Here is a 27,781-nt window from a genome sequence, read left to right as displayed (position 1 = left end):
ATCAGATATCTAACATAGGGATTCTTGTAAGCTAACCTAGCGGGAGTTTTGCTAATTGAAAATATAGAAACAGAGGACCAAAAGTAGGGTATAGTCAAGAAGTGGGTTCTGAGGAGCCTGACTAAAGTTTGGTCAAGGAGAATCTTTCTCTTTCTCTGTGTCCTCCTTTCACCTTCCATATCTCTCCTTTTCTCCAAGCCACTTAACCCTTAGCTGCCGACAGACTCCAGTCCCTGCACCAACCTCAACTTTGGACAAAAGGATTTGCAAGGGTGGCCTAGATTTTTGCTCTGCTGGATGGCTAGTAGCCACCAGGGCTCCAGGTAAGCAGTGACTGGCTTTGGGCTCAGCGGACAGAATGGCATGGGCCAGGGAAAAGGACTGCAGCCAGATGCCCTGGGATGGAACCACACTTTACAAAGCCCAAGATCTGTAGTTTATAAAAATACGCCACCATGTGAACACATTATTAAGGTCTTGGAAGGGGTCTACGCAAAGGAAGGGCCCTAAAACATAAGCCTCCCAATATATCTGACTCTGATCAAGCCACAAACATACCATTCCCACTCTGATCCAATATCCCAGATCTCAGTGCCATATTGTTCTTCCACCTAATACTGGTTATTAATTTTTCCACCTAATACAGGTTATCAATTTTTTCCCTTAATGGTTAGTGTTCTTTTTTTTTTTTTAAGAGAGAGAGAGAAGAGAGAGATAATTTTTTAATATTTATTTTTCAGTTTTCGGTGGACACAACTTTATTTTATTTGTATGTGGTGCTGAGGATCAAACCCAGCGCCCTACGCACGCCAGGCGAGCGCGTTACCACTTGAGCCACATCCCCAGCCCATGGTTAGTGTTCTTGTGCTCTATTTAAGAAGTCTTTGCTTATCATGATGATATTTTTCTGTTTTCTTTAAAAAACTTAAGTGTTTGGCAGTTAGATCTATAATACATCTAAAATTAATATTTTGTATAGTGTGAGATAATAAGATGAATTTTATTTTTCTTATGGATATCCATTTGATTCATGCTTTAAGTGGACCATTCTTTCTGCCCTGTAGTGCTGAGTCACTTTTATCTTAAATTAGGTAATATTATTTGTTTATAGATTCTATTCTATTCCATTGATCTACTTGCCTATCCTTGCAACCTTACTACACTTTTCTTTTTACTAAAACTTTAAAATTAGCCTTGATATTTGCTAGTATATGTATCTTAACTTTATTCTTATTATTCAACATTACCATTATATTCTCAATTCTTTGCATTTCCATATAAATTTTAGGATCAGCTTGTTATTTACACACACACACACACACACACACACACACCCCTAGAGGGACTGATTTCAGAATTGTCTTAAATTTACAGATCAAGTTTGGGGAGAATTTGCATAGTAATTTATAATCATAAGAGGGCCTACCATACTCTGCATGATTCTAATCCTTTGAAATTTATTGAGGTTTCCTTATAATCAATTTTTAAACTTCTCTATATTCACACACACACACACACACACACACAAGAAGCAGTGTTCTACACATGTAAATTGTTAGAATTTTTATTTGTGTCATTTAGCTACATCCTTACTAACTTTTGTCCATCTTATTAAAAAAAAACCTACACAGTTATTAAGAGAGGCATTTTCAAGTCTTTTTTAGCTGAGTTCTGCTTTATGTATTTTGAAAGCTGTTAGTGAGTGCATACAGATTTAAAGTTGTGATATCTTTCTGGTGGACTGACTCTTTGATCACTAAAAAAATATCTTTCCTTAATCCTAGAGTCACTCAAGCCATAATGCCTACTTTGCTTGAAAAGTTTCACATGTATAATATGCAGAAAAGGGCTGGATGATTTAAAATGTTATATGCCTATATTTTTCTGAATTGTAATTATAGATAATTGTTATCTTCCTTTACCATATTATTTACACCATCCCTTTTATAGTGAGCACATGTAACTTTTATAATGACAAACAGACATGGACGTTACTTTAAAAAACAAAATAGTAGACAGTAACTCCAAGTTTATACTGTACCTAAGCAAGCAGAAAAGTGACTATTTGGGCAAAAGCACATATAGGAAGATTTTGGCCTGGGTCTCAGTGATTACAGTTCTGCTCCTGCTGAGTAAGTCCCTCTTTATTTTTATCTCATCTAGACGTTTTCATATGGAACTGTGAAGGATGTAAGGGTTACACAGAAGTACACATGAAATCTTTTCTTGAAATTTTTAAACTTCAGGATTTTGGACCTCTTTAGAAATGATGACAATCAGACTTAAAGTGTCACCAATAGCTACTATATCCTTTTTTTAAAGTCCAAAAAACCAAAAAAATCCTGAAGCAGAACTCTCCATCATCCGTACTTGAGAGAGAGTGCAATGAAAGCTGGCAATTGGAACATATGAATCATCCTGTACTTTATGTGCATAGCAGTTGTAGTATGTTTTTCCACTCATCATTTACCAGAATGGATATTTTTCAAGGGGAAAAATATTAATGAATTAACATTTATTGAACACTTAAACTCTGTACCAGTCATAATTCTAAGCACTGACCTTTCAAACCCTATGTCATTGTCCCCATTTTACAGGTGGAACAACTGAGAAAGATAAGTATCTTGGCTGGGGTTGTTCATCATCTAATAAGTGGCAGAATTAGGATTTCAACTAGGGAGTTTGAGTCCATCCTCTCTAAGGCTGAGTTATACCACTGTGGAATGATAGGCAGAAAATTGAAATTCTAGAGTTGGGAAGTCAGATCTTGGAGGAAGTGGACATGGCTAAGACTTACATGGAGACTTCAAACTAGGATAAGGGTCCCCAGAAGGCTTTGGATGAGTCAGAGAAGGGCTGGTGAGTCTGGTGGAAGCTCTATAATGCACTGGCCTGCTCTAGGTGACAGAATCAGAGTGACTGGGCTGTTTGGTAACATCACTGCCCAGTGAGGACGTGTAAACTTGCCGTGGAATCCACTATACTCAGGTACCCAGTTTTTCTGCCTTTTATGGAACACACGGTTCTACCCTCATCTTCCTGACCTGTGCCTGTCCAGCTCACTGCAGATTCCTTGACTTCTAGCTGCAATCTGCAAGGTATAAATTAGATAAAAGTTGTCTTGAGCTCCCATCATCCTTTTAAGTTCTTCCCTTCTTCCTCTCCAATCTCCTTGCTCGTCTTCAATAATCAAGATAACTTATCATCGTAATCATCATTGTCATCGTCATCATGCCAATATTTATTGAGCTTTCGCTGTACACTTGGCAAAGCATTAAAAGCACTTTGAATGCATTTCCTCATGTAGCTCTCACAATCGCCTTAAACGGCAAAGGCTGCTGTTATTATTCCCACTAGACGGAGGAGCGCATTGGGGCTTACAGAGGCCATCTACTTGCTCAAGGTCAGCTCACTCAGGAGCTAGTAAAGTGGCAAAGCTGGGTTTTAAACTGAGGCCTGTCTGATCCAAAGCCCAAGTTCTTAACCCACCATGTTGTACTGTCAAAAGAATTATCTGTACGTATGGAGTTTAAGGCAAGGACCAGAAGAGAGAAGACACGTGATAAATCAGAAGCCTTTTCCCATCACTGTGAAGTGGCTTCTTCATAAGACAGTTTGGCCACACTGGGTGTTCAGAGTGCTTTCCTACCATGATCATTTATGGCTTCCATCATTCAGTATTATAGCTTCAATTTGTATCTGTCCCCCTTGATATATTTTAGCTCTTTAAAAAGAAGATGCATGCACTTTTTTTTTATCCTTTATTATTTACTGGAGACTCTGGCTCACAATAGTATTTAATACTACTATTAGTATTAAAAATACTAATTCTGTTGTTAGAAACAAGAGTGGGAGCCAGGCGTGGTAGTGCTCGCCTATAATCCCAGTTGCTCAAGAGGCTGAAGCAGGAGGATCACAAGTTTAAAGCCAGCCTCGGCAGTTAGTGAGACTCTAAGCAACTCAGCAAGACCCTGTCTCTAAAATATAAAAAAAGATTTGGGGATGTGGCTCACTGATAAAGCAGTTCTGGGTTCAATCCATGGTACCAAAAAAAAAAAAAGTGTGGGAGTTTGCAAGTATTGGGATGAGAACATCTGGCTTTGGTATTTGATTTTGCTGTTTATAGGATTTATGATACTGGGCAAGGCATTTAATTTCTCCGAGAGTCTATGCCCCAGTCTGTGGAACATGGGTGATTATTTCTTCATAGTATTAGGAGGCCTCATGACCACATGGACATGAAGACCCTTGAAATCTGTAGAATGCATTTGCTAAATGTTAGATATACTGTGTTTCTGAGGTGAACTGCTGATACTGTGTCTTCTCTGACCCAGCCCTGAAACATTCTGGGCCTGGCTGGCAGTTGTCTATGCTGATTTGTCTCCCCAGCATCCAGCTGTGTTTCTTCAGGGGAATAGATGCTACTAATCAGTATTGCCCATGCCAGACAGATAATCTGCTTCATTTAGTGTTAAGGTTTATATTCTTTCATGTCTTCTGCCCACGTTTGCTTTAGGTCCTAAGGAGATGTTAAGTGAGCATAAATCTGGTTAACTATTAGGAAGAAGAAAGAAAGTAAGGGTCTACACAGCTCAGGTAGCAGATAATTGGCTCTCTAACTATTGAAGGTAAAGGGTAGTGACTCATCAAAGCCCTGTTCCCCCTCACAGTCGTTATCACCTGCATTAGCCTCGTTTGCTAAATGCAGCACAGAACATAAAAACCTCAGGAAGTTGACATCTTAAAAAGCTTTTAGAAAGTAATGAATCAAAGATTCAAGAACCTCTTCTCGTTTGACAATGACTTCAAATTCAACATTTTCTTGCTTTTATTTTTTTCTTATTACGAGATTCCTCATTTTAGGGAGAATTCTTTCTTTTCCTATTTCTGAAGATCTTCTTTTCAATCATAACACATTCTCTAAAGGTTTTCTGAAGCCTTCGAATACCTACTACCATGCAAAGGTAGATATGCTTTCTAGCTGTTTTATTCTAATTTTAAAGAAGATTTATTTAGTCACCATAAAAAAACGAATAAGGACATACTTAGCTGGGTACAGTGGTCCACACCTATAATCCCATTGACTTGGGAGGCTGAAGCCTGAGGACTGCAAATTCAAAGTTAATCTGGGCAACTTGGCGAGACCCTGTCTCAAAATAAAAAATAAAAAGGGCTTGGGATGTGGATCAGTAGTAGAGTACTCCTGAGTTCAATCTCAGTAGTGCAAACAAAAACTAATAAGGACATATTTCGTGTAAGCTCAACATTCTTTAGCCAATCATATAGTAGTACTTAGAACCATTAAATTATATATTAAATTATATATAGGAAAAAAATTAAATTATTTTAAAATTGTTTTAGATGAAGCAATTCTATTTCTGGTAAACAGTCTTGAGGAAATAATGAGAGAGGTGCCATTTCTTATAATAGTCCCAAATTGAGAAAACCCAAAAGTCCACTTTGGGGAATGGTTAAATACATTATTTTTTTGAATAATTTGCTGCCATTAAAATGGTATTTAAAAATAATCATTCAGAGGATGTGGGGGAAAAGGCACACTCACATTGCTGGTGGGACTGCATGCAACCAATCTGGAAAGAAGTATGGAGATTCCTTAGAAAACTTAGAATGAAACCACCATTTGACCCAGCTATCCCACTTTGATCTATACCCAAAGGACTTAAAATCAGCATACTATAGTAATGCAGCCACATCAATGTTTATAGCAACTCAATTTACAATAGCTAAACTGTGGAACCAACCTAGATGCCCTTCACTAAATGAATGGATAAAGAACTGTGGTATATATACACATGGAATTTTACTCAGCATTAAAAGAGAGTAAAATTGCAGGTAAATGGATAGAATTGTAGAATATCATGCTAAGCGAAGTAAGCCAATCCCCCAAACCAAAGGCCGAATGTTTTCTCTGATAAGTGGATGCTAATTCATAATGTGGGGGGGCATGGAAAAAATGGAGGAAATTTGACTGGGCAAAAGGGAGGGAGGAGAGGGAAGTATGGGGGCAGGAAGATGGTGAAATGAGATGGCTATCATTACTGTAGGTACTTGTATGATGCGCATATGGTGCAATGCTACATCATGTACAACCAGAGAAATGAAAAGTTGTGCTGCAATTGTGTACAATGAATCAAAATGTATTCTGCTGTCATATATACCTAATTAAAATAAACAATTTAATTAATTAAAAAACAAAAAATAACAACTACTCAGAAACATACAAGATAACATAATAATCTGTGCAAATCCAGGTATATTTATTTATTTTTAATGTAGCAGACATTCCATTTAGAAAATATATGCATCTTTATGTAGAAAAAAGTATAGAAGGAAACTTGACAATATTTAACTGAGATTACTTATGGATGATCGTAATATGTGTAATATTTGCTTTTGTTTTCTCTCTTTTGCATTTTCCAAATTTTCTGTAATGTGAATATTCACATTTTTCAATTAAAAATATATTTTGAAAATGCCTGCTGCAGCATTTATAGTCATTACATTTGCAATTTTTTACATTATGATGGAACAGCAAGAGGATTGTGTTTTTACCAGTGTTTGAGTCAGCTTTTTCAGTGCTGTGACTAAACAACCTGACTAGAAAACTATAGAAGAGGAAAAGTTTATTTGAGGGCTCATGGTTTCAGAGGTCTCAGTCCATAGGTAGCTGGCTCCATTCCTGAGGGTTCAAGGTGAGGCTGAACATCATGGCAAGAGTGTGGCAGAGGGAAGCAGCTCACATGATGATCAGGAAGCAGAGAGAGAGTGAGAGACTCCACTTGCCAAATACAAATATGTACCCAAAATCCGTGCCTCAGCTCTTCCAGCCATACCCTATCCACTTTCAATTACCACTCAATTAATGCCATCGGGTGATTAATTAATTGATTGGGTTATAATCCTCTAAACCTTCTTGTATTATTTCACACATGAGCTTTTGGAGCTCATATCCCAACCATAACAACCAACTTCAAAAAATAAAAATGAGGGACGTGGGTAGCCGAGCTCCATCTTCAGTAACCTGCCCTGCACCCCTCCCTATACATTTTTGCACTTGTTTTTGATATTGTAGGTCCTCTTGACTCGGTAGACAATTAACATTTCGAGAATTATGCCCCAAATCCTTCAGACTAGTAAAACACCCTTGGTGTCCCTCACCACTGAGTCCTGCTTAATTCCAAACAGCACAGGCTGGGATAGTGGGTAGCACAGGCAGGGACTGCCCCAGTTGAGGGCTGCATTTATTGTGGCCAGAGTTGTAAGTGAGACATGGATTTCAATGGCAGTTGAGCCTCTCACTAGCTGCTACCTCTCAGCTCCTTACTTTCCACCTGTGGATTAACTGACATCATGGAGGTTAGCACAAGGCCTGACCCCATAGCAAGCACTCAATAAAAGTCACCTCTTATTGAACTTCAAAAGAAACAGAAGGCTTTCATCAACCCTGTAGGCATAAGTTAGAACAATTTCAACAGGTGTAGTCCACGAGTTTCCTTCTCTTTAGGAAGGAAGCAATTAACAGGCTGAGTCTGTTTTGTTATTGTAGGGGGTGGGGAGAGGGGAAGGACTCAGAAAGCCCCAGAAGGCCCGTGCCAGGGAAACATGGAAGTGGGAAGGCAGTGGTTTCAGCTGTTGTGACAGATTATAAGACAGGGTTCAATTATGGAGGGGCAGTTTGGGGGCACAACCAGAGAAATGAAATAGAGAGAATGAAATGAAAGAGAATGAAATGAAATGGAGAGAGCTAGGAGCAACTGTCCTGGGGTGGCTGATTGAGGGACATGGGGATCTGCTGCTGCTCTGGAACCTCCCAGATACCAAAGGAAGAGGAGGTCACCAGGCACCTCCCCTCTAGTGTCTCCTTCTCCTGAACTACAATCCAGAGATGGTGAATGGACAGTCTTGGTACTAATGATGAACTTAGCTGGAGGAAGAAATAACCTAGGTCCCCCAGGGGAACAATACCAGGAGCCACATAAAGTGACTCTTGTCACTCCTCGAGACATCTGCACTTTTTGCTGCCAAGGATGACAGATGCCATCTCATCGGTTCATACAGGTGCCCGCATGCACTCTGGGGAAATGAGACAATGAGAAGTGCACAGCGAACAGGAGAAAAATTAAGAATTTGACATTTTGGGCTCTGAATTGCTTGGAAAGAAATTAATTCCTGGAACAGCCAGAAAAGAGACTCTTTGTCTTGTCAGATGCGGGAATTGAATGAAAAAGAAAATTGCCATGCTTTGGTGTTATAAGATTGGAGAGTGGTTTTTAGAGGAACACAGCATACTCCTTCCAAAAAGATCTGGTGGTTCGCCCAATTATCAAAGTGGCAGAATGAGGCTCAAGTCAGTTCTAATCCTCTGGTACCTGCCTGGAAGGTCAGTGTGAGAGAACAGCGATGATCTCAAGGCCAGTATTTGTTGTGGTTGTCATGAGGTGGGGTGGGGACAGCGTTCAGCCCCTGTTCCAGATGCCAAGTGGCATTCTCACACCTCAATGTAAGCTTACATGTAGACCTTTCTACCTCTGGTAAACATAGACTACTGCTTTTTCCCATAAGACTTCAACTCCAACGCCAGGAGAGCAATCCAGCAAAAGCCTGTGATGGAAATGGTAGATAAATAGCAGAGGAAGGGGTCTCTACTTGAAGTACTAAGCATCTCCTTTCTGTGGTCTGTAAATTGAGAGACAGGCAGTAGGTCCTTACTGGCTACCTCCTGGCTCTCCTCCTGGCCTTTCCTTTCATCTAGAATTCACCCTCTGCATTGTAAAAATAAATAAATAAATAAATAAATAATTGCATTTGAAAAAAATATTCATCCTATAACAGTAACTTCTTTGGGTCTTAAAACCTTTCTCCAATTTTAACAATCCTCTATTAAAATGCAAATATTTAAGGAAGGAGTAAAATCTGTGGCTTTGATAACTATTGGCTAATAAGTATTAGCTAATAATCAATTAGCTTTGACAGCTAATAACTTTATTGTGATCCATCAGCTCTGTCACTATCACTTGGGCTAACATTTACTTACTACCTACTTCCAAATGTATTTACTTGTTGGTTGTCTGTTAATCTAAAGCCAGCATTTATTGAGGTGTAATTTACTTACAGTTTCAAATGGATGCTTTTTAACGTACAGTTAGTTCTACAGCATGTGAAAAAATTGCGGCAATCATGAAACTGACCCCACAATCAAAGTATAGAACATTTCTGTCTTCCCCAAAGTTCCTTCAGGTCTACTTCTCTCCACCCCTAGTCCTTGGCAACCACGGACCTGTGTTCTGTCCACATACTTCTGCCTTTTCCAGCCCTTATTTTAAAACCAATATGCCTCCCTCTTCAAAACACGACCCCAAGCTGTCTCCGACTTTTTACTATCTAGTTGATTAACCATTTCCCTCTGGGAGAGAGTGGAGAAATTTCTGGACTCATTTCCAGGTTCTGCAGCTAGTCAAGTGCCTGGAATTTACAAGTCCCTGAATGGAGCTGAGGTACTAGGGAAGAGAAGATGGGGACTTGGGGAGGAGCTGGTGTTGTGTGGGTGGGGCCATGGCTCACCCAGCACTCATCTCAGCAAGTCCTGATGAGGACAAGCTGAAAAACACCTCGAACCAGGGTTCTATTTGCCTACTTCCCCAAAATATAAACTCAGGTCAGAGGCACATCAACAACTCGGGGCAGAACGTCTCCCTCCCTGGGTTTCCCACTGCCTTCTCAATGACATCAACTCTGGGGGACTGGACATGAGGCACAGGACAGAGGGACTAAATTACTCCCATATTTCTGGCTTCAGTTTCTGGGTAGCTGATGGAGCCAGTAAGAAGGGAGAAGAGAGAGGAAAAAATAATACTTATTCAGCCTCTACCATATGCCATGCATACATTATTTCATTTCGTCCCCCTAATAATCAAATGAACCTCTGAGCCAGAGACCCCGAGACCCTGTTCTCCAGCTCCCTCTTGCTCACACCTCTCATGGACTGTCAGGCTCACACTCTGGCATTTTCCTAACTTTCCCTTCCTTTCCTTCTCACTGCTTCTGTCTTAACTCACTCCTATCATCTCTGGTCCTGACGTTTGCAATAGTTTATTAGGATTCTCTCCTCCTCTAATCTGGTCTTAATTTTTCTTCCTTGTGTCTAGCAGTTATTTTCTCAAACGAGAACCTGATGGTATTAGTCTTCTGCTTAAATTTCCTCTATGACTCACTTTTAGCTTCAGGATAAAATTGCCACTCTGGGCTCCTGGTAAACAAGGTCCTCCATGATCCCTGATCAGATGCAAGTTCCTCTTCCCAGCTCCTCTGTTGTGTCCAGAAATCTGCTGGTAGTCCTGGGTGACCATGCTAATTCATGTTAATGTTCTTCCCCTTCCTCTGAGCTGTACCCTGGGTTGCACAAGTCGTTCTTGTTCTAAACAAAGGTCCAGTATGACTTTCTCTGAGGATACTCTCCAGTTCATTCACCAAAGATATATTCTTGGCCTCTCCTTCCCCTGTTCTTCAAATATATCCTAACAATCTTCCATCACATCCCCTGCCAGAGTTTACTGTCTTCACATTCTGACATCTTGGACTGAGGAGCTCTCTTCCTTGCCTATCTGAAGTGCAGTCCTTAGTAAAGGACCAAGTCCTATTTTAAATTCTTATATTTTTATGAAATCACTAACTCAAAGACTGAAAATTTAAACCTTGAAAGTTGACAGATACTAGTTCCCATGCTGTTTCTACGCATACACTGACTAGGCATATTTAGGAGGACAAATAATTTTATTGTGAAATGTGTCACATTTGGGTTGCCTGTGGCCATGGAGATGACTGTGTGTAATAGGAAATTGGAAAGGAAGGGATAGAGCTCAGGAAGAAGTTTTGGATTGATTTTTTTAAGTAAATATTGGTGGCTCTAAGTACACTTAATTTTTAAGATTTTCTTCCACAGAGTATTAAAATATTTTGTGTATGATATGTTAAAGATATATTAAGAGTTAAGTTGTTGTTGACATTGACATGATTAAAGATTTTTCATTTCATTTTGCAGTTTTCCTTGCTCTCTCTTTCTTCCTCTCCTTCTCTTCCTTTTTGTTCTTTCTCCTTTCTTTAAAACAGTCCATGTGAAAGTGACAGTTGAAACCTTGACATCAAAGGATCAAGGGATGACTGGAGATGAGGAAGAATTAAACCCTCTTAAAATTTACATCAGCATCCAACAAGTCACCCCAAATAAGTAGAGAATGCAAAGATAAGAGTAGCTATACTCTTCTGCCAACTCAGCCTGAAGACAGACTCTTAGCTCTTCATCTATGGAAACTGTGGAGTCTCCACTGTGTTTGGATAAGTAATATTCATTTGTCCAATGAAAATATGACACAGACAACCCTATAGGGTACAAACATTTGAAGGATCAAGAGGGGAACAGGAGTCTGGGGGAGGGCCAAGAGGTTAGCCCAGAGACAAAGGTAGACTATTCCGTGAAGGGTGGAGTGTTTCTAGAAAGAGAAGCAGTTAATAGTCAGAAGGATTCAGCAAGTAAAAAGAAAATAGTCTTGTGAAATAGGCAATTCCAGAGCCATTGGTGGGCAGAAGCCAGATTATCTCAAGTTGACAAGTGAAAGGAAACCAACGAAGTGGAACAAATATGAACAATGTTTTAAAGACATTAGTCTATGAAGGGAAGGAAGGAGAGGTGGAGAGCATCGCTGGATGCAGTAGCGGGTTTCTTCCTATCTTGGTCTGTTCCAGCTGCTATAACAGAATATCATCAACTGTGTGGCTTATAAACAACAGATATTTATTGCTCATAATTCTGGAGTCTGGGAAGTCCAAGATCAAGGTTCCTGCACAGTTGGAGTCTGGTGGGAGCTGACTTCCTGGTTTGCTTTTTGCTTTGTCCTCACATGATGGAAGGATCTCTCTGGGCACTGGTCCTATTCCCTAATCACCTCCTAAGGTCCAACCTCTACATGCCATCACATTAAGAATTAGGTTTCGACATGCAAATTTGAGGGACGGGGCAAAATGTTCACTCCATTTCACTTACTTTTGCAATAATGAAGCCAAAAGATAATGAAAGAGGCTGTTGAAGGGGTGGATCACTGTGTGTCTCCTAGCTGAGGCCAATAATTTCCCTTCCAGCCCATCAGTTCTGTCTAACCAAGGCCACTGGTGCAACAGTTCTTTCTCTCTTGACTTAACAGGTTGTTTTCCTTTCTGCTAGATCTTTCCCAGAAGCAAATAAACCCATTCCGATTTTCACTCATCTTAAAAACAAACAGTTAAACGTTAAACCTTTTTGAACTCCTCACTTTCCACACTCAAGCCATTATCTGTTTCTCCCCTTCCATTCTCAGCGAAGCATCCTGGAAGAAGTTTCTTTATTATTCATCTCTCATCCTCTCCTGAATTAACTCCAATGAGTGATGGTGGGGAGCAGGGGTGCTTCTGCCATGCTATTGAAACTTCCCTGTAATGGTCATCAAAGACTTTCAGAAAGCTAAACTCAATGGTCAATGAACAGTTGTCATTTCCCATGCTGGTCAATGATGAGGCATTTTTGATCCATGTGATCTGTCCCTTCTCTTGACATAGTCACTTCCCTTGGATTCTAAGACACCACATTTGCCTAGTTTTTCTACCACTTCTTGGGCCACCATTTCTCCTCTTTTGCTTGTTCTTCCCTGTCTACAACCTCTAACGGTTGGATTGTCACAGAGAGCAGTCCTTGGTCCTCTTGTCTTTTTGTCTATACTTACTGCCATGTTGATTTTACCCTAATAGCATGGTTTTAAATACCAGCTGGACCCTCTCTCTCTCCTCAGAACTGCCAACTCTGCATCTGACTGCTATGCAGCCTCTCTACTTGGCTGTCTAATTAGTGTTCAAAACTGAACTTCTGATATTCCATTCCTATCCCTGATCCTTCCCCAATCCTTCTCATTCCAGAAAATAGCAACTGCATTCTTCCTGTTGCTCAGGCTCCAAGTCCTGGAGTTATCCTTGATTCTTCTCTTATTCTCACACCCTACTTTGATTTCTTAGAAAATATCACAGCCCCACCTTCAAAATGCCTCCAGAATTGGATCATTTCATACCATTTCCATTACTTAGTCCTTAATGACCAGGGCCTAGTCCAAGCCACCATCTTTTACCTGGATTTTCTGTTTCAGTCTCCTGATTCCCTGCTCCCACCCTTACGCTCTTCTGTCTATTCTCAACACACAGTCAGTATGTGCTTATTAAAGATATAATTCAAACCATATCACTCCTCTGGTCAAAATCTTCCAGTAGTTTCTCATTGTACCCAGAATAAAGCCACTTGCTATGACCTTTAAGACCTCTCTGTGTTCGTCCACTGGCCTCCTTGGTGTCCCTGGAGCATAAACATGCCAGTCCAAGCATGTCACAATTTAGGGCCTTTGTACATGCTTCTCCTGCCTGGAATGCATACTCCCTTATCTTCTTTAAGTTTTTGTTTAAATGTATTCTTTGGGATAAAGCTTTTCTTGAACACCTTATTTAAAATTTCAACATTCTCCCCTTAACACATAATTCCCTCTTCTCTGATTTATCTTTTCCCTTGGGGCAAGGACTTTGGTCTATTTTGTTGATTGTAGAATCCCCAATCCAGACAGTGTTTAGCACTTAAATGAATGAATAAGACTGATAATATTGGAAAGCAGAGGGGTAACTGATGAATTAGGGTTCACAAAGGTCAGAATGTAGGGAGCATGGGTAAAGGACAAGTGCATGAGTAGCAAATTCTTCTCAAACTCTTCTTTTAAGAGGCAGAGCAGACTAGGGATTTCAGAAAGTTCCTGATACCATCATTTGATGGTTGACTGAAGCAAATCAATATGAGTGTGTCACCTTTCCTATACATTTACATTTTTAAGCCTTTTATCTCTAATTGTGATGGGAAGAAATTTTGTCCTCATGTTAAAGGAATTACCTGCACTATCAAGAAGTTTGGTGATTTACTTGGAAAGCACAGGAGGCTTCCTAACCTTGAACTCATCTTACTTCTGAGGCAAAACTCTTTTACTCTTGAACTCTTATTTTTTGTAATATTTTAATAATTTTTTATTAGAGCATTATAGTAGTTGGGTTCATCTCAACATATTTGTTTGAATATAAGGATGACAAATAAGGATAATCTAGATATGAAAAATAATGTTGATAAAACAAAAGGCACTAATAGGTACTCAGGCTGAGGTTCAAGAGAATTAAAATAAGACTACAAAAAAGCTTACATTGTAGTTTGTTGATGTACCATCCCAAAGTCTATATTAAGGACTTTTGAATGAACCTGATTTGGAATTCACTCTTGCAATTTTTGATGTCAAGTATATTTTGATCTTTAGACCTAGCAGTTTCAGAGAACAAAATTTTTAGGGGAAGAAGAGGTGCCTTTGAAGGGGTGGTTCAGACAACTTAGGCTACACAGAGCTTTCACTGAGTTTTAGTAACATTACAGGAATACCCTGTGATTGCTACTGTTTATCTAAAATCTGTCCAGTAGGCCTATGAAGATTTGAAACTGATAGTAAATAAATATTCTTTGATGTGACCATTCTAGCCAAAATCTCTTGAAAATATACCAAATCAGGGCTTTTTTTTTTTTTAACTCACAATTTATCACTCTATACAGTCTCTTTTATGGAAAATGAATTTGTTTAAAAGGCTCCTGAAATTTGGATTCTGCAGAGGGGAGTGAGGGGAAGAGGGGTGGAACAGTAGAGATGGGAAGGACGGTAGAATGAGACAGACATTAATATCCTGTGTACAGGTATGATTATACTACTGGTGTGATTAGATCATGTACAGCCAGAGGAATGAGAAGTTTTGCTCTATTTGAATACAATCTGTCAAAATGCATTCTACTGTCATGTATAACTAATTAGAACAAATTAAAAAAATAAAATAAAAGGCTCCCAAGTATAAATAATTATATATATATATATATATATATATATATATATATATATATATATATATTTCTATTTTAAACATTTAGATTTTATTCTGCAAGGACAGAACTGAGAGTAATGGTCTAAAATCTAAAATTCTATACAATAGAGATATATTAAAGACTAATCTCATTTTCATTACTTATTGTGGCCCATATTTTGTCTCTTATATCTCTCCTATTTAGATGTACCCCAAATATTAAAGGAGCCCATTCTACGGCATGTTGCTATAAGTCCCATGTATTATTCATGCTGGCAGTGGGTGGCTTATACGTCTGTATAAACCGTACTGTGAATGTAAGGAGGATATGGGGTCAAACACACACATTTAATGTTGGATTTGGATCTTGGGGCCTTCACAGGAATTAAAATATGAAATTTAATCTATTCGTGTTCTATAAAGAAAAAACAATACTGTTTCTAGTATAAATACAGCCTGAATAAAATTTGAAACTTCAGCTTCCCACCATAAAGTTTCCTCCCTCCATTAAAACATGATTTTTTATCAAAAGAAATAAACTTTGAGAAGTCAATTTTGTTCTGGAGATAGCCTGTGGTTTCTTTTTATATTGTATACCTGTCAAATCAGGGTTTTTGTTGAAAATACCAAAAGAAAAATAGAAGAGAATTTTCTGGTACTGCCGTTAGCTCTTCTTTCCCAAAGAGCTGGAGAAAGGGCAGTACCTCCATATCACCACATCACACACAGAAGTAAGTAGGTGAGTTAATGGGTGTTGTTCAACATATTGCCATACAGATTCAAGTGGTCCAGGGCAATTCCTACTTGCATATATTCTAGAGAATGAGCTGTGATTCTAGAGACTCTTCATGTGAAATAACCTGGGGAGCTCCTTTTGTGGCTTTGGACACATGGGACTTAGAAACCAAAGAATGAGAAGCCATCTCTTGTTCCATTTTCCTTTTGGCTAGATAAAACTTTAGTAGCTTTCATTTCTATCTCTGTGCCCAGTACCATCATTGAACCATTGCTTCCCTTAGCAGTCTGCTCTTACTGAAGCCATGATCCTAAACTTGACTTTGCCCCAAATAAATGTTTGAGAGGCGACTAATTAATGCATCAAAGAAATGGACTCTCCCGTTAAAGGGAGGTGGTTATCTCCTTACAAATGACTTTGGATTTTCTTTCCTCTTCCCCATTGCTAATTGCTTAAAATTGGGCTAATTTACGACACTTCACGGTTATATTCCAGGAACAATGACTTCTCTGATTAGATTTGAGAAAGGTTTCTCAATCCCCAAATTTAAAGAACAATTAAGAGTCAAAACATAATTATTTCAAGTAAGGATTTAGTGCAGTGGTTCTCAGCCTGGTCAGGCCCGTAGCCTCTCTTTACATGATATGTTTTACTATTCTGAAATGAAAATTTCAGGTAACATAACCTGACTAAGCACCTAATCACACACATCCAAAAAAAAAAAAAAAGAAAAATTGTAATAAAAAACAGAAACATAAAGAATGCAACTTAAAATATATGCTTCCATGTTTAAATTCTAAAATATTTCACCAGGAGAACTACCCTGTGAGAGGACTGCTCCATGTTCTGCCTCCTCTGGTTTTGATGATTCGGTAAGTGAGTTTAGAAGTAAGCTCTTTGTGACTTACAATAAGTTACTTATCTTCTCTGAGTCTCAGCTTCCTCATATTTAATGAGAACACCATATCACAGGAATGCTATTTGTAGAACATAAAATATTAAAGCTAAAGTACCTAGTACAAAACTGAGTCCATAGTAAGGGCTCAAAGAATGTTAATTATGGACGCATTCCTTGGGAGAGAAGTCAAAGTTACTGTGAATCTAAGGCTTCTTTTCTTCCTTAGCAAGATCTACTGGTTGGGTTTAGTGTCTTTCTACCAGGGGAAATGAGAACAGAGAGTAATTCAGAGATTGAACTGTTAAAGAAAGGCCTGATCTTTACTGCTCCCCCTGCCCCTTTCCCAGGTAGATGAAATGAATAGGGTCTAATTTCCACTTATTCTCCTAGGCTCTCCTTTTAGCTGGTGGTCTGGTACACATTCTGACTGCCTGCCTCTGGAGAAAAGGGCATTTTGCAAGCTGTTGGTAGGTGTCAAAGACTTGACTGTGATTTGGAAAAGTGAAAGTTTGTACCCAGCAAGCCATAGGCTCAGGTTTTTCCAGGACAATGGTTTGTGAGGGTGAGGGGAGGTGGTGGCTGAGAAAATAATGGCATTTGTAGAAACCAAAAGAATGAGAAGCCATCAGCTACAACTGGTGAGGAAGGACAGAAGTGCAAATTGTTCTTCTGGTCTATGCTAATAGTGAATTGAAAATGAAGGGGATATTCTTTATAGTCTCTAAAAATAATATTCCAGTTTTTCTTTTAAACTGGTCACCTCCAAATAAAATCCTTTAACGTATTCTAAAACAGCTTTCTTAAGAAAACAACTCAACCTATATATTAAGTTTGTAGTTTCAGAAAAGGGTGTTTGTTTGTTTGCTTTTGTGCATGGAGAAAAATTTTGAAGGTACCTTCTTTTCCTGTTCATTTAGAAATCCTTGTGCACGATGAGGCTCCAGCCATCATATTTTCCCATTTTAGAAAGCACAGCAGAACAAAGTCCTTAGTCTGCATAGCAAAATAAGCTCTTTTAAAAATCATCTAGAGCAGCATAATGCCATCCCCTATTTCATACCCTCATAAACAACCTCTGTTGGATGAAAAGCCTGTGGAGGAGCAGGCCTCTCTGGTTACTGCTTTCTCTAGGTTTCCCTTCCCTGCTTGATTCTTCTGTTTGATAAGAGATCAGGTAACCATGACAACACTCACGGTGGAAGTCCTTTCATTTCTGTGCTTTACATAATCCTGAAAATAAATCTGCTATCTGTTTGACACTTGCTTCCTTTTCTTACAAACTTTTATTTCCTTTAATCTTAGCACAGTATATCCTGAAAGAAACTTGCCACTTCAGAGGATTTGCAGCCACGAATGTGACTTCCTATTAGTAGCAGGTTGACTCTCTCTGCATTCGCTGAGGCTCAGATTCCTGCCAGGGATTCTCCCCACACACTCTTCAAACTAAATTATAGCTCTATTATCCAGTTATTGAAAACTAGCAAGACTGTGATGGTTCACTGGGGTCTTTTCCAATTTAAGATTTATACCGTCTGAGTCTATGTTATCCAAAATGGCAGCCATTGGCATTATTGTGGGCCCCTAAGGTTTTGGTTTCATAGGGATTATGCCGGCAGGAAACTTGCTCTGATCAACAGTGGGTGTAGATCACTGAATTTTTACTCAAATTTTGATAAGATGGCTTGACTTAATACAAAAATCAAGATTCTAATATAACTTAAAATAGGAATATTGACATTCTGCTTTTGAAATGGGAATATGTATTGTACTTACCTGGAAATGTAACCGTGTTGAGCCATACCAAATGACTAGCTTTTGTTTTGTCTTCAGGAAAAGATTTGATCCTTGCTATCAATTCTAGAAACTTCCATAGTGATGAAAGCTTCCTGTCCAACCAAAGAAATCACTTAGTTTCCTATATTAATGACTAATGGAGATTCAGATTAGTTGAATATAGCATAGTTCTTGCTTGGATGGAAATAAAGTTATCATCGGGGTCAGAACTAGGCCATTATATTAAAAGAAGACCTAGTTCTTGTCTTTACCCACTGGCTTATATTGTGTTCAGGCAAACTGTTATTGATTTGATTTATTTCCCTAATGGTTGCGTTCTGCTCTCTCTCAGGAACACTAATATGCAAGATACTTGGCGCTTTCTCCCGCATGTCTGCCAATTAAGGGGTATTGAGTTTAATGAGTCTATTCCACAGCACCCAACTCTCCAGTCTTTATTCAGACAATCTTCTGGGAGCTAGGGCTCAGAGAGAACACTGCAGAAACAAGCAAATAGCAAATAAATTTGTGGAATAATTGTACATTTCCTTTTAAGGATGTTTGTCCTCTCTGGAACACATGACAGCCCAGGTATCATCACATGAAATGTAATCATATCACTGTCATATAAAACAGTCATTCACATGACCATCAGTCAAGGTGACTGGGTAAGCTCAGGGCCTCTGTATACACTGCAGAGGTTGTGCCTTGTCCAAGGATGACCAGCCAAGAGTCAGAATAAATCCTGTTTATTCTGCCTCATCCGAAGGAGGGTGCTTTTTTTTTTTTTTTTGAATTCCCAGAAAGACCCTAGTCAATAGTGGCCTTGAGTAAAGTGGTTTCAGTATATCAACATCCATATTTGACCATTTCTGGATGAACAATGTGTTAGTGTCAGGATGCTATGGGCATGAGCATGGTGGAAAAAAGAATGAGAAGTAACCTTGCACAATATAAAGGCAAATGATAATTTTATTTTTAATGGACAACTAACATCAAATTAACTTTGAATTCCAGATTTGGTGTGACCTAGGGGGCAAGTTACTTACCTCTTAGTGATTTTGCATCCTCATCTTGAAATGGGATAATCCTGTTTCAGAGAATTGTGAAGATTTATTGAGATAATGAACATAAAGCTCTTTGCACACTGCTCAGCAAAATAGTCAGGACTCAACAGATGTTAGCTATAATTATTATGTTTGTCACTCTCCTCGTCCAGTCCCTGACCCTGACCCTCAGTGTTCACTTTACCTGCCACTTTGTAGGAGCAGATGGTGAGTTCTGTGACCTGCAGAAGGAGAGGGTTTAGAGGAAGAGGGAAACTGGAGAGTGGGTCATGAACAAATCCCATTTGGACTGGACTTGAGCATTAAGGGCTACAGGAAATCAAATCAGCAATGCACATTTAACCAAAAAGATTCTTTTAAACTCAAACTAGATTCATTTAGCTTTTTGTTTTATTCATTTTGCATATCATCTGTGATTTTAAAGACATTTGTCCGAGGTGGTTAAGAGCTTGCCTATGTTAACTACTACTTGTGAATTAAAAAACTAAAGGGCAAGTCATTTGTACTTCTCTGTCAACAATTACCCAGATTGCTGTGCACATCAAGGAAGGGCAAGTCTTTCTCTCTTGTCCAGTGTGGTCATCTGATCCTGTATCCTCTTTAAAGCAAAGAGCTTTAAACACTCAGGAAAGGGAGGGGCCTATGCCCTCCTCTGTTCATATGTAAATAAAGTATATTATTTTTCCTTCTTTTAAAACATTTTAACTTGAAATCAACTGAGTTTACAAATAGACATTTAGCTATAACCGGTTCCATGAATGCTTTCTATGCTGTGTTTCTCATCTATTTAAGCTCTCAAGTGATGATTTTAAGCTTGGAAAATATGTTTACTGGCTTAAAACAAATGCCACTGTTTGCAGCAAATATGTCTAATTTGGTTATTCTTTGAACTTGCTGATTTGAAATATAGGAATTCATAATTTTAAGTCAACATTTTTTTTCCAATTTTAAATTTGTGACAGCTTTTGACAGAAATGCCCCAAAGATCTTGGAATTGGCCCTTGTCTACAGAGTCAAGTCTGCTACTAACTGTGATATTCCCAGTTTTAGTTTTGTCACACACACAAAAATGAAGTTGAACAATGATTTTTAAAAGGGCTGGCTTCAGAATATGGGAGGCCTGGTGCAAAAGGAAAGTGTGCCAACTCTTCTTCAAAACACAAGAAAAAAATACTTTATGGGTACTTAATCCTTTTTTTCTTCCTTTCACAATTTCTCAACTTGTTATGGTAGTTCTAAAATTAGCTATTTAATGCTATTCTAAAGAAAAATTAAAAATTTAAATTAGCATGATTTTTACCATTCATCTTTATATTGTGCAATATCTGCTTTAAATGCAAATATGAGTGTGAAACTCATGTGGAATCATTGATGCACAATTTGTATTTCAGAGCTCCTACATGCATATGTATTTCATCCACGGAACAGTAGAAACTGCATAAAATTGAATTAACTATTTCCATTCATTTTTTTTTTCTGGTATGGATACATTCTCCCAACACTTTCAACCTTAAAGGGAAAAGAAACTGTAGACTGTTCTACCTTACCCTTTTCTTTGCTGTCTTCATTTTCAGGACAAGGGGTTGGCTTATGCAGAAGGAAGTAACGCAAATCAGAAGATATGATAGGGTCAGGGTGGCTGGAACAGTTGATAGCCAAGCACCTCCCCACTTCTCTCTATGGCTAGCCTGGGCTTCCTGACAACATGGAAATCATGGGATAATTGGACCTTTCATACGAAGCCTAGCTTTCTCTTGAGTGAGTAGTGTTACCTTTGTCTGCATTGAAGCAGGTTCTAGTTCAGAGCCTTTTGGTGGTCATCATTCCCCTCCTTACTACTTAGTCATAGAGATAACATGTTTTTCTCAAGTGTCTTGGGTCCCTGTGTTTATGGAATTCCATCATATGCTATATGGCAACAGGGAAGCAAGGAACTGTGCCCATATAAGACATGTATCTCCTCTGTGTACACTTTCTCTATTGTTCTGTTGACATCAGTTTCTAAACACAAATTCAAAGATAAACTCATTATGAAGATAGATGGCAACTATTCGTATTTAACCTAGGGTGGGGTCCTTCTGAGCTCAGGGGTCTGGGGACTCACAGGACTCCTAAGCCCATGTTAGTCCTGTCTGTCTTGATCCTTATCTAGATCCCATATAGGTGACCTAATTATATCAGGACCCTATTCATTCCTGGACATGTTTTATTTATGTAGAGTAAATTTATAGAAGGACTCTAGGTTAAGGATTTATTGATCTGATCATGGCATATTAAAAATCAGTTTTACTGAAGATACATAGATATCACTTCATGTAAATGAAAAGTTGGATGAATTTTGTAAATATATACAGTTGTTTGTCCTTCACCATGTTCCAGGGCTAAGTGGTAAAACAAAATATTACCTCATACCCCTCTGCAGTTACTTCTCATTCCCACTCTAGCCCAGGTGACAACACTGCTGATCATGACTTATGTCTGCAGCAACCCCTTTGGACACATGTGCCATGATATTTCTGGCTTTATTAGGCCACTAGTCATTCCAACACAGGGAAAAAATCCAGGAGGTATGAGAACTGGTTGGAGAAAGACTTGGGCTACCACCATTCATATACAAAGTGCCTTCGTGCCAGGTTTGGTGGTACATGTCTGAAATCCCAGTACCTGGGGAGGCTGAGACAGGAGGATTGCAAGTTTAAGGCCAGCTTCAGCAACTTAGCCAGGCCCCTGTCTCGAAATAAAAAACATAAAAGGGGCTTAGATGTAGCTCAATGGTAGAGCACTTACGTAAATTGTGTGAGGTCTTGGGTTCAATCCCCAGCCCCTCAAAAAACAAACAAACAAACAAAACCAACTTTCTGTGGCTTTAAGAAGGTCCCTCCTCCAGAAAGAGACAGCTTCATGATTTGGTGATTTGGCAAGTAAAAGCAGGGCTCTATTTCAGTCTTTGCTTCCCTCTATCCCTTCACTTCCAGCCTGGCCTCCTTAGGTTAGATACAAACCTATAGAACTGTACTCAGTGGCCTTGGGAAAGATATTAGTAATGAGATAACCTTGATCCATCCCTCCATGTGAACTTGGGCAATTTCTTACCTTTCTGGAACCTCTGTTTCTACATCTACACAATTAGGAGTGTAGAATTTACTTGCAGTGTTGTCATGGGGACAAAGTGCGGAATGATGAATAAGACAAAGTCGCTCAGCATAGCCCTTAAAAATGTTAGTAATTATTATTGGCTGAAAAGTGTTCCGAGTGCTACTGCTTCCAGCACTGTAGCCCAGTAGTAACAGCGTTCCAGGGGTGTCCGGCTCCTTCTTTAACTCTTCAGTTACCAAGTGTTTTCAAATGAGCTCATTTCCAATCTTAGAACAATAATCAACAGGTGCATAGAATGTCACTAAAAAATTCCACTCTGTGGACAACTTTGCTAGAACAGATATTCTGCGAATCAGTATTCTCTCCTTCCTCCCCTCTCTTCCTTTTAAAACTCTTTTAAAAAAAATGGAGGTAGATCTCTGCCAATAGCTAGTGTTATTTTTTTGTCTGTTTTGTTTTTCACTTTGGCTAATTCACTTGACCTATCTAGGTCTCAATTTTCCTCATCTGTTATATGGGGGGAATGGACTGCAGAGAGATGCTAAGGGTTTCTTCTGCTTTTATTTATTTATTTTTAAACTACAATGCTCAATGGTTATCTTTGCTCTGGGGCAGGAGGGAACACATTCATACAAGAAAGCCATTTCTTATTTGTATAGAATTTCTTCTCAGGGCTGGGGTTGTGGCTCAGTGGTAGAGCACTTGCCTAGCATGTGTGAGATACTGGGGTCGATCCTCAGCACCACATAAAAATAAATAAATAGAGGTATTGTGTTCATCTACAATTAAAAAATATTTAAAAACAAAAAATTTCTTCTTATACATCTATTTTATTTTTCTGAGTATTTATATTAAGTAAGGAGGTATTTGTGAGCCTGATCAAAACCCAACTGTAATCTCATAGAAGAAAGAAGCATTGCAATTTGAGCCCCACCTCTCCCAGGCCCTATCTGTCTCCCAGGTGTTGGACATGTTTGTGGAGAAGGGAAGGAAAGAGGTGAGGGAGGGAAGGGCGTCACCGGCCCTGAGAAGCTGATGGGCCACATGCGTTGTGACAGATAGAGGTACTGCAATCATTTTTCATTCTTGACATCTGAGTTATAATGGGATTCAACTGAATTTAGAATCTTGTTTAAAAAAAAATAAAAACTTTACCCTGTTTAAGAATGACATCTCTTCCTTTTTGTGAGGAGTGCTTAAAAAAGACAGACCACTTGTTTCTAAAGAAGTGAAAGGGACATTAAAAAGGACTTGAGTCCAGTTTTCTTTTTTTACATTTAAACTCTTATTATGGAATACAAAACAGTTATCTGGCCATTCTGGTTTTATCTGTAGTGTCCCTACTACTCTCCACCACCCTGCTGATGATTTTGCAATAAATCTATGTTTGAGTCCTTTTGTGCTGATATAGCAAAATACCTCAGAGTAGGTAATTTCTAAAGAACAGAAACATATTTCTCAAAGTTCTGGAGGCTGTGAAGTCCAAGTTCAGGATGCTGGCAAGTTCTATGTCTGGGAAAGCCATCTCTCCTTCCCAGATGGCATTCTGAACTCTGTGTCCTCACATGACAGAACAGAAGAACAAAAGGGTAAAATGCTGTGCAAAGCCTCTTTCATAAGGACCTATTCTCCTTCACAAAGGAGGAGTCCTTGTGATCGCAGCATTTCCTAAAGCTTCCATCTCTTAATGATACGGGTCAGTATTGCTAATCCAAAAATCTGAAGTCCAAAGTCCGGAAGTTTTTTACCATGCCACCCACAAAGTTTAGGATTTTGGAGCATTTTAAATTTTCGATTTTCAGATTTATGAATCTCAACTAGCAAAATGCATGTAAGTATTCCAAAATGCAATTAACTCTGATATATTCCTGGTCCCAAGCATTTTGAATAAAGGTACTCAACCTGTATTATGTTGGAGATTAAGTGTCAACATAAATCTTGGAGAGACACAGACTTTCAGACTACAGCAACACAGACATCTTATTATTTCATCCACAATGTTTTAGCATATAATAAATATCTTTAAAACAATAAGAATACAATTATTATGTCTAAAAAGAAAAGAGAAATAAATCCTTAATATCAGCACAGAGTCAATTCCCAAATTTTCCCAATTATCTAAGTGTGCGTGTGTGTGTTGTGTGTGTGTATGTGTGTGTGTTGTGTGTGTGTGTGTTTTAACAGTTTGTTTAGCATTCAAACATGGTCCATACATTGCAATTTTTAAATTTGTCTCATGGGTCTCTAATCCAGTGCTTCTCAAAGGGTCGTCCCCAGATCAAGAGTGTTATTATCATCTGAAAACTCACTAAGAAGTGCAAGTTCTTTGGCATTAGTAAGACCAACTGACTTAAAATCTCTGGAGATGGGACTTCACAAGCAGTCCTTGGGGTTACTATGATATCCATGAAAGTCTCTAATCACTGGGTTCCTCCCACTTCTACATTTCTCTGTCTCTCATCCTTGAAATGTATTTGTAAAGAAATTGATCATGTGTCCTTGTGATGGTTAATTTTGGTTTTCAGCCTGACTGGATTGACGGATGCTTAGACAATTACTAAAATATACTCTTGAGTGTGTCTGTGAAGGTATTCCCAGAGAATATTGACATGTGGGGCAGCAAACTATATGGGGAAGATCCATCCTGAATGTGGGCAGCACCATTCAAGATGCTAAGGTCCAGAATGGAACAAAAAAGTTGAAGAAGGCAGGAGCTAGATACCTCCCACTGGACCATTCTTAAGTAGGTGTTCCCCCCCCCCCCCACCCCACATTGTCTCCTGTGGAAATCATTCTAGGTTCTTCAGCCTTTGAACATGGATTTGGACCAGCAGCTCCCCAGGAGACTTTGGTCCCTCTTTATATCTCTGTCAGTCTCCAATCTCTCTCTCTCTCTCTCTCGTTCTGAGGCTTCCAGCTTCTTGGGTTGAGTAGCTATTAGTTTCCCCTGGCTCTTTACCCTGCAGACAGTCATTGTAGGACTATTTAGCCTCTGATTATATAAGCCAATCTAATAAATATTCTCTTATAATTTTGTATTTTTTAAAAACTAATTTTTATTGTTGCATAACTATAATGTAATAAATTATGCCATATTTGTACATACATGTATACACACACACACACACACACACACACTATGGTTCTGTTCTTATTGAGAACCCTGACTATACAGTGCTATATTGTCTCCCAAAGTCTGGTCTCACAGGCTAGATATTGCAGATTACTTTTCAATAGTAAATTAACATTATTTCTTAGAGAAAATAAACAATGTATATGTTCACTCCACATGGATCAATTTATTTAGATACTGAAAAGTCAGCATGGTGGACTACTATCAATTGATGCTACTGCTTACTGTTTATTCTGTTGACTTGAAAATGTGATTAAAAGAAACTTACGTTTTGGAATTACTTGACTTTATTTTTATGATTGGAATGGAAAATACAGCCTGTCCTCTGTACCTGCAGGTTCTGCATCTGTGGATTCTGTCAACCATGGGTTGGAAATATTTAAAAAATAAATTGCATCTATGCTGAACATACACTTTTTAAAGACTTTTTCCATTGTCATTATTTCCTGTACAGTATAGTATACAAAAAATTTATAATAAGAATTTATATAGCATTTAAATTGTAATAGGTATAAGTAATCTAGAGATGATTTAAAATATTTGGGTGTATGTGCATATGTTATGTGCAAAAAGGACTCTATTATTACATAAGGGACCTGAGCATCTGAGGATTTTTGTATCCTTAGGGATCCTGGTACCAATCCCCATGGATACTAAGGGAAGAATATATTCCATTTTCAGACTTAATATTATGCCTGCTGAACCAGATCATGGGCTTTTAAACACATCAATAAGAAGCTGACACACCCAGTATCATGATGGTAAGCCAGATCTTCAAAGGACCAACCAGCTCTGATTTATAATGTCTCTGTGGTGTAAATACTCCCCCAGGGTCAATTTTTTAATATACCTTTATTTATTTTTGAGTGGTGCTGAGGGTCGAACAAACCCAGGGCCTTGCACTTGCTAGGCTAGCACTCTACGGCTGAACCACAACCCCTGCCCCGCCATGGTCAATTTTGGGCAAATAGTGTAATGTCTCCAAATGCAGACTTGAGAAGAGATGGCACAGTCAACAATCAACAGCCAGCAGGAGCAAGCTCCAGCACACACTGGCTGGCCAGCTTAGAATCTCTTCTGTTCTGAACAGCCTCAATAGCTTGGCTAGTTGGGCAAACCTACCATTTTTCTTTGACTCTATGAATGTAAAATAAGAGGCATTTGATGATTAATTCCACGTGTCATCAAGCTTGGTTGGGTCATGGAGCTAGATATTTAGTCATATGTTATTTTAGATATTTCCATGCAGGTATATGCATTTTTTTTGATGAGATGAAAATTCATCTATCTATCTATCTATCTATCTATCTATCTATCTATCTATCTATTTATTTGCTGCCTGTTTATTAGGCTGGAAAAGATTGTCCAGCCAACCCCCTTTCTGCAGTGCTGCTCAAATAGGGAAGATTAGCATTTAAATCATTGGACTTTTTTTTTTTTAAGATTTCATTTTTAGTTATAGATGGACACAATACCTTTATTTTGTCTATTTAATTATTTATTTTTAATGTGGTGCTGAGGATCAAACACAGCGCCTCACACATGCTAGGTGAGTTCTCTACCGCTGAATCACAACACCAGTCCCAAATCATTGGATTTTTAATAATAAAACAGATTACCGGCTATAATGTAGGTAGGCCACATCTAGGACTTGAAGGCCTTAGTAGAAAAAAACTAAGTCTCCCAAGAAAGAAAGAATTCTACCTACAGTCTGTCTTTGAATAGGAACTGCAACTCTTCCCTTGGGTCTCCAACATACATTGCAGATTTTGGATTTGCCTAACTTCTACAAGTGAGCCAATCCCTTGGAATCTCTGTCTCAGTATCTGTGTCTCTTTCTCTCTGTCTCCCTATGCATATACCACGGTGCATAAAATATTAATAATGAAAAGATTGTTCAATGAGCAGACATTCTATAAGGAAAACAGTTATTTGCTGTGTGGCATATTGTATGGAAAAGGGATCGAGTGTGACCAGGGGTTGTTTTATTTATAGATAGACACTCCTTACATGGTATCATTAACACGGTTTTTGTAATCCGGAAAAAGAAATGTAGTTTTCATTGTAAGCCAACCTGCACATGCCCAAACATACACACAAAACCAGTTTTATGA

The sequence above is a fragment of the Marmota flaviventris genome, chromosome 4 (genome assembly GCF_047511675.1).
Source record: "Marmota flaviventris isolate mMarFla1 chromosome 4, mMarFla1.hap1, whole genome shotgun sequence".
Taxonomy (NCBI): domain Eukaryota; kingdom Metazoa; phylum Chordata; class Mammalia; order Rodentia; family Sciuridae; genus Marmota; species Marmota flaviventris.
Note: the sequence above shows the minus strand (reverse complement) of the source record.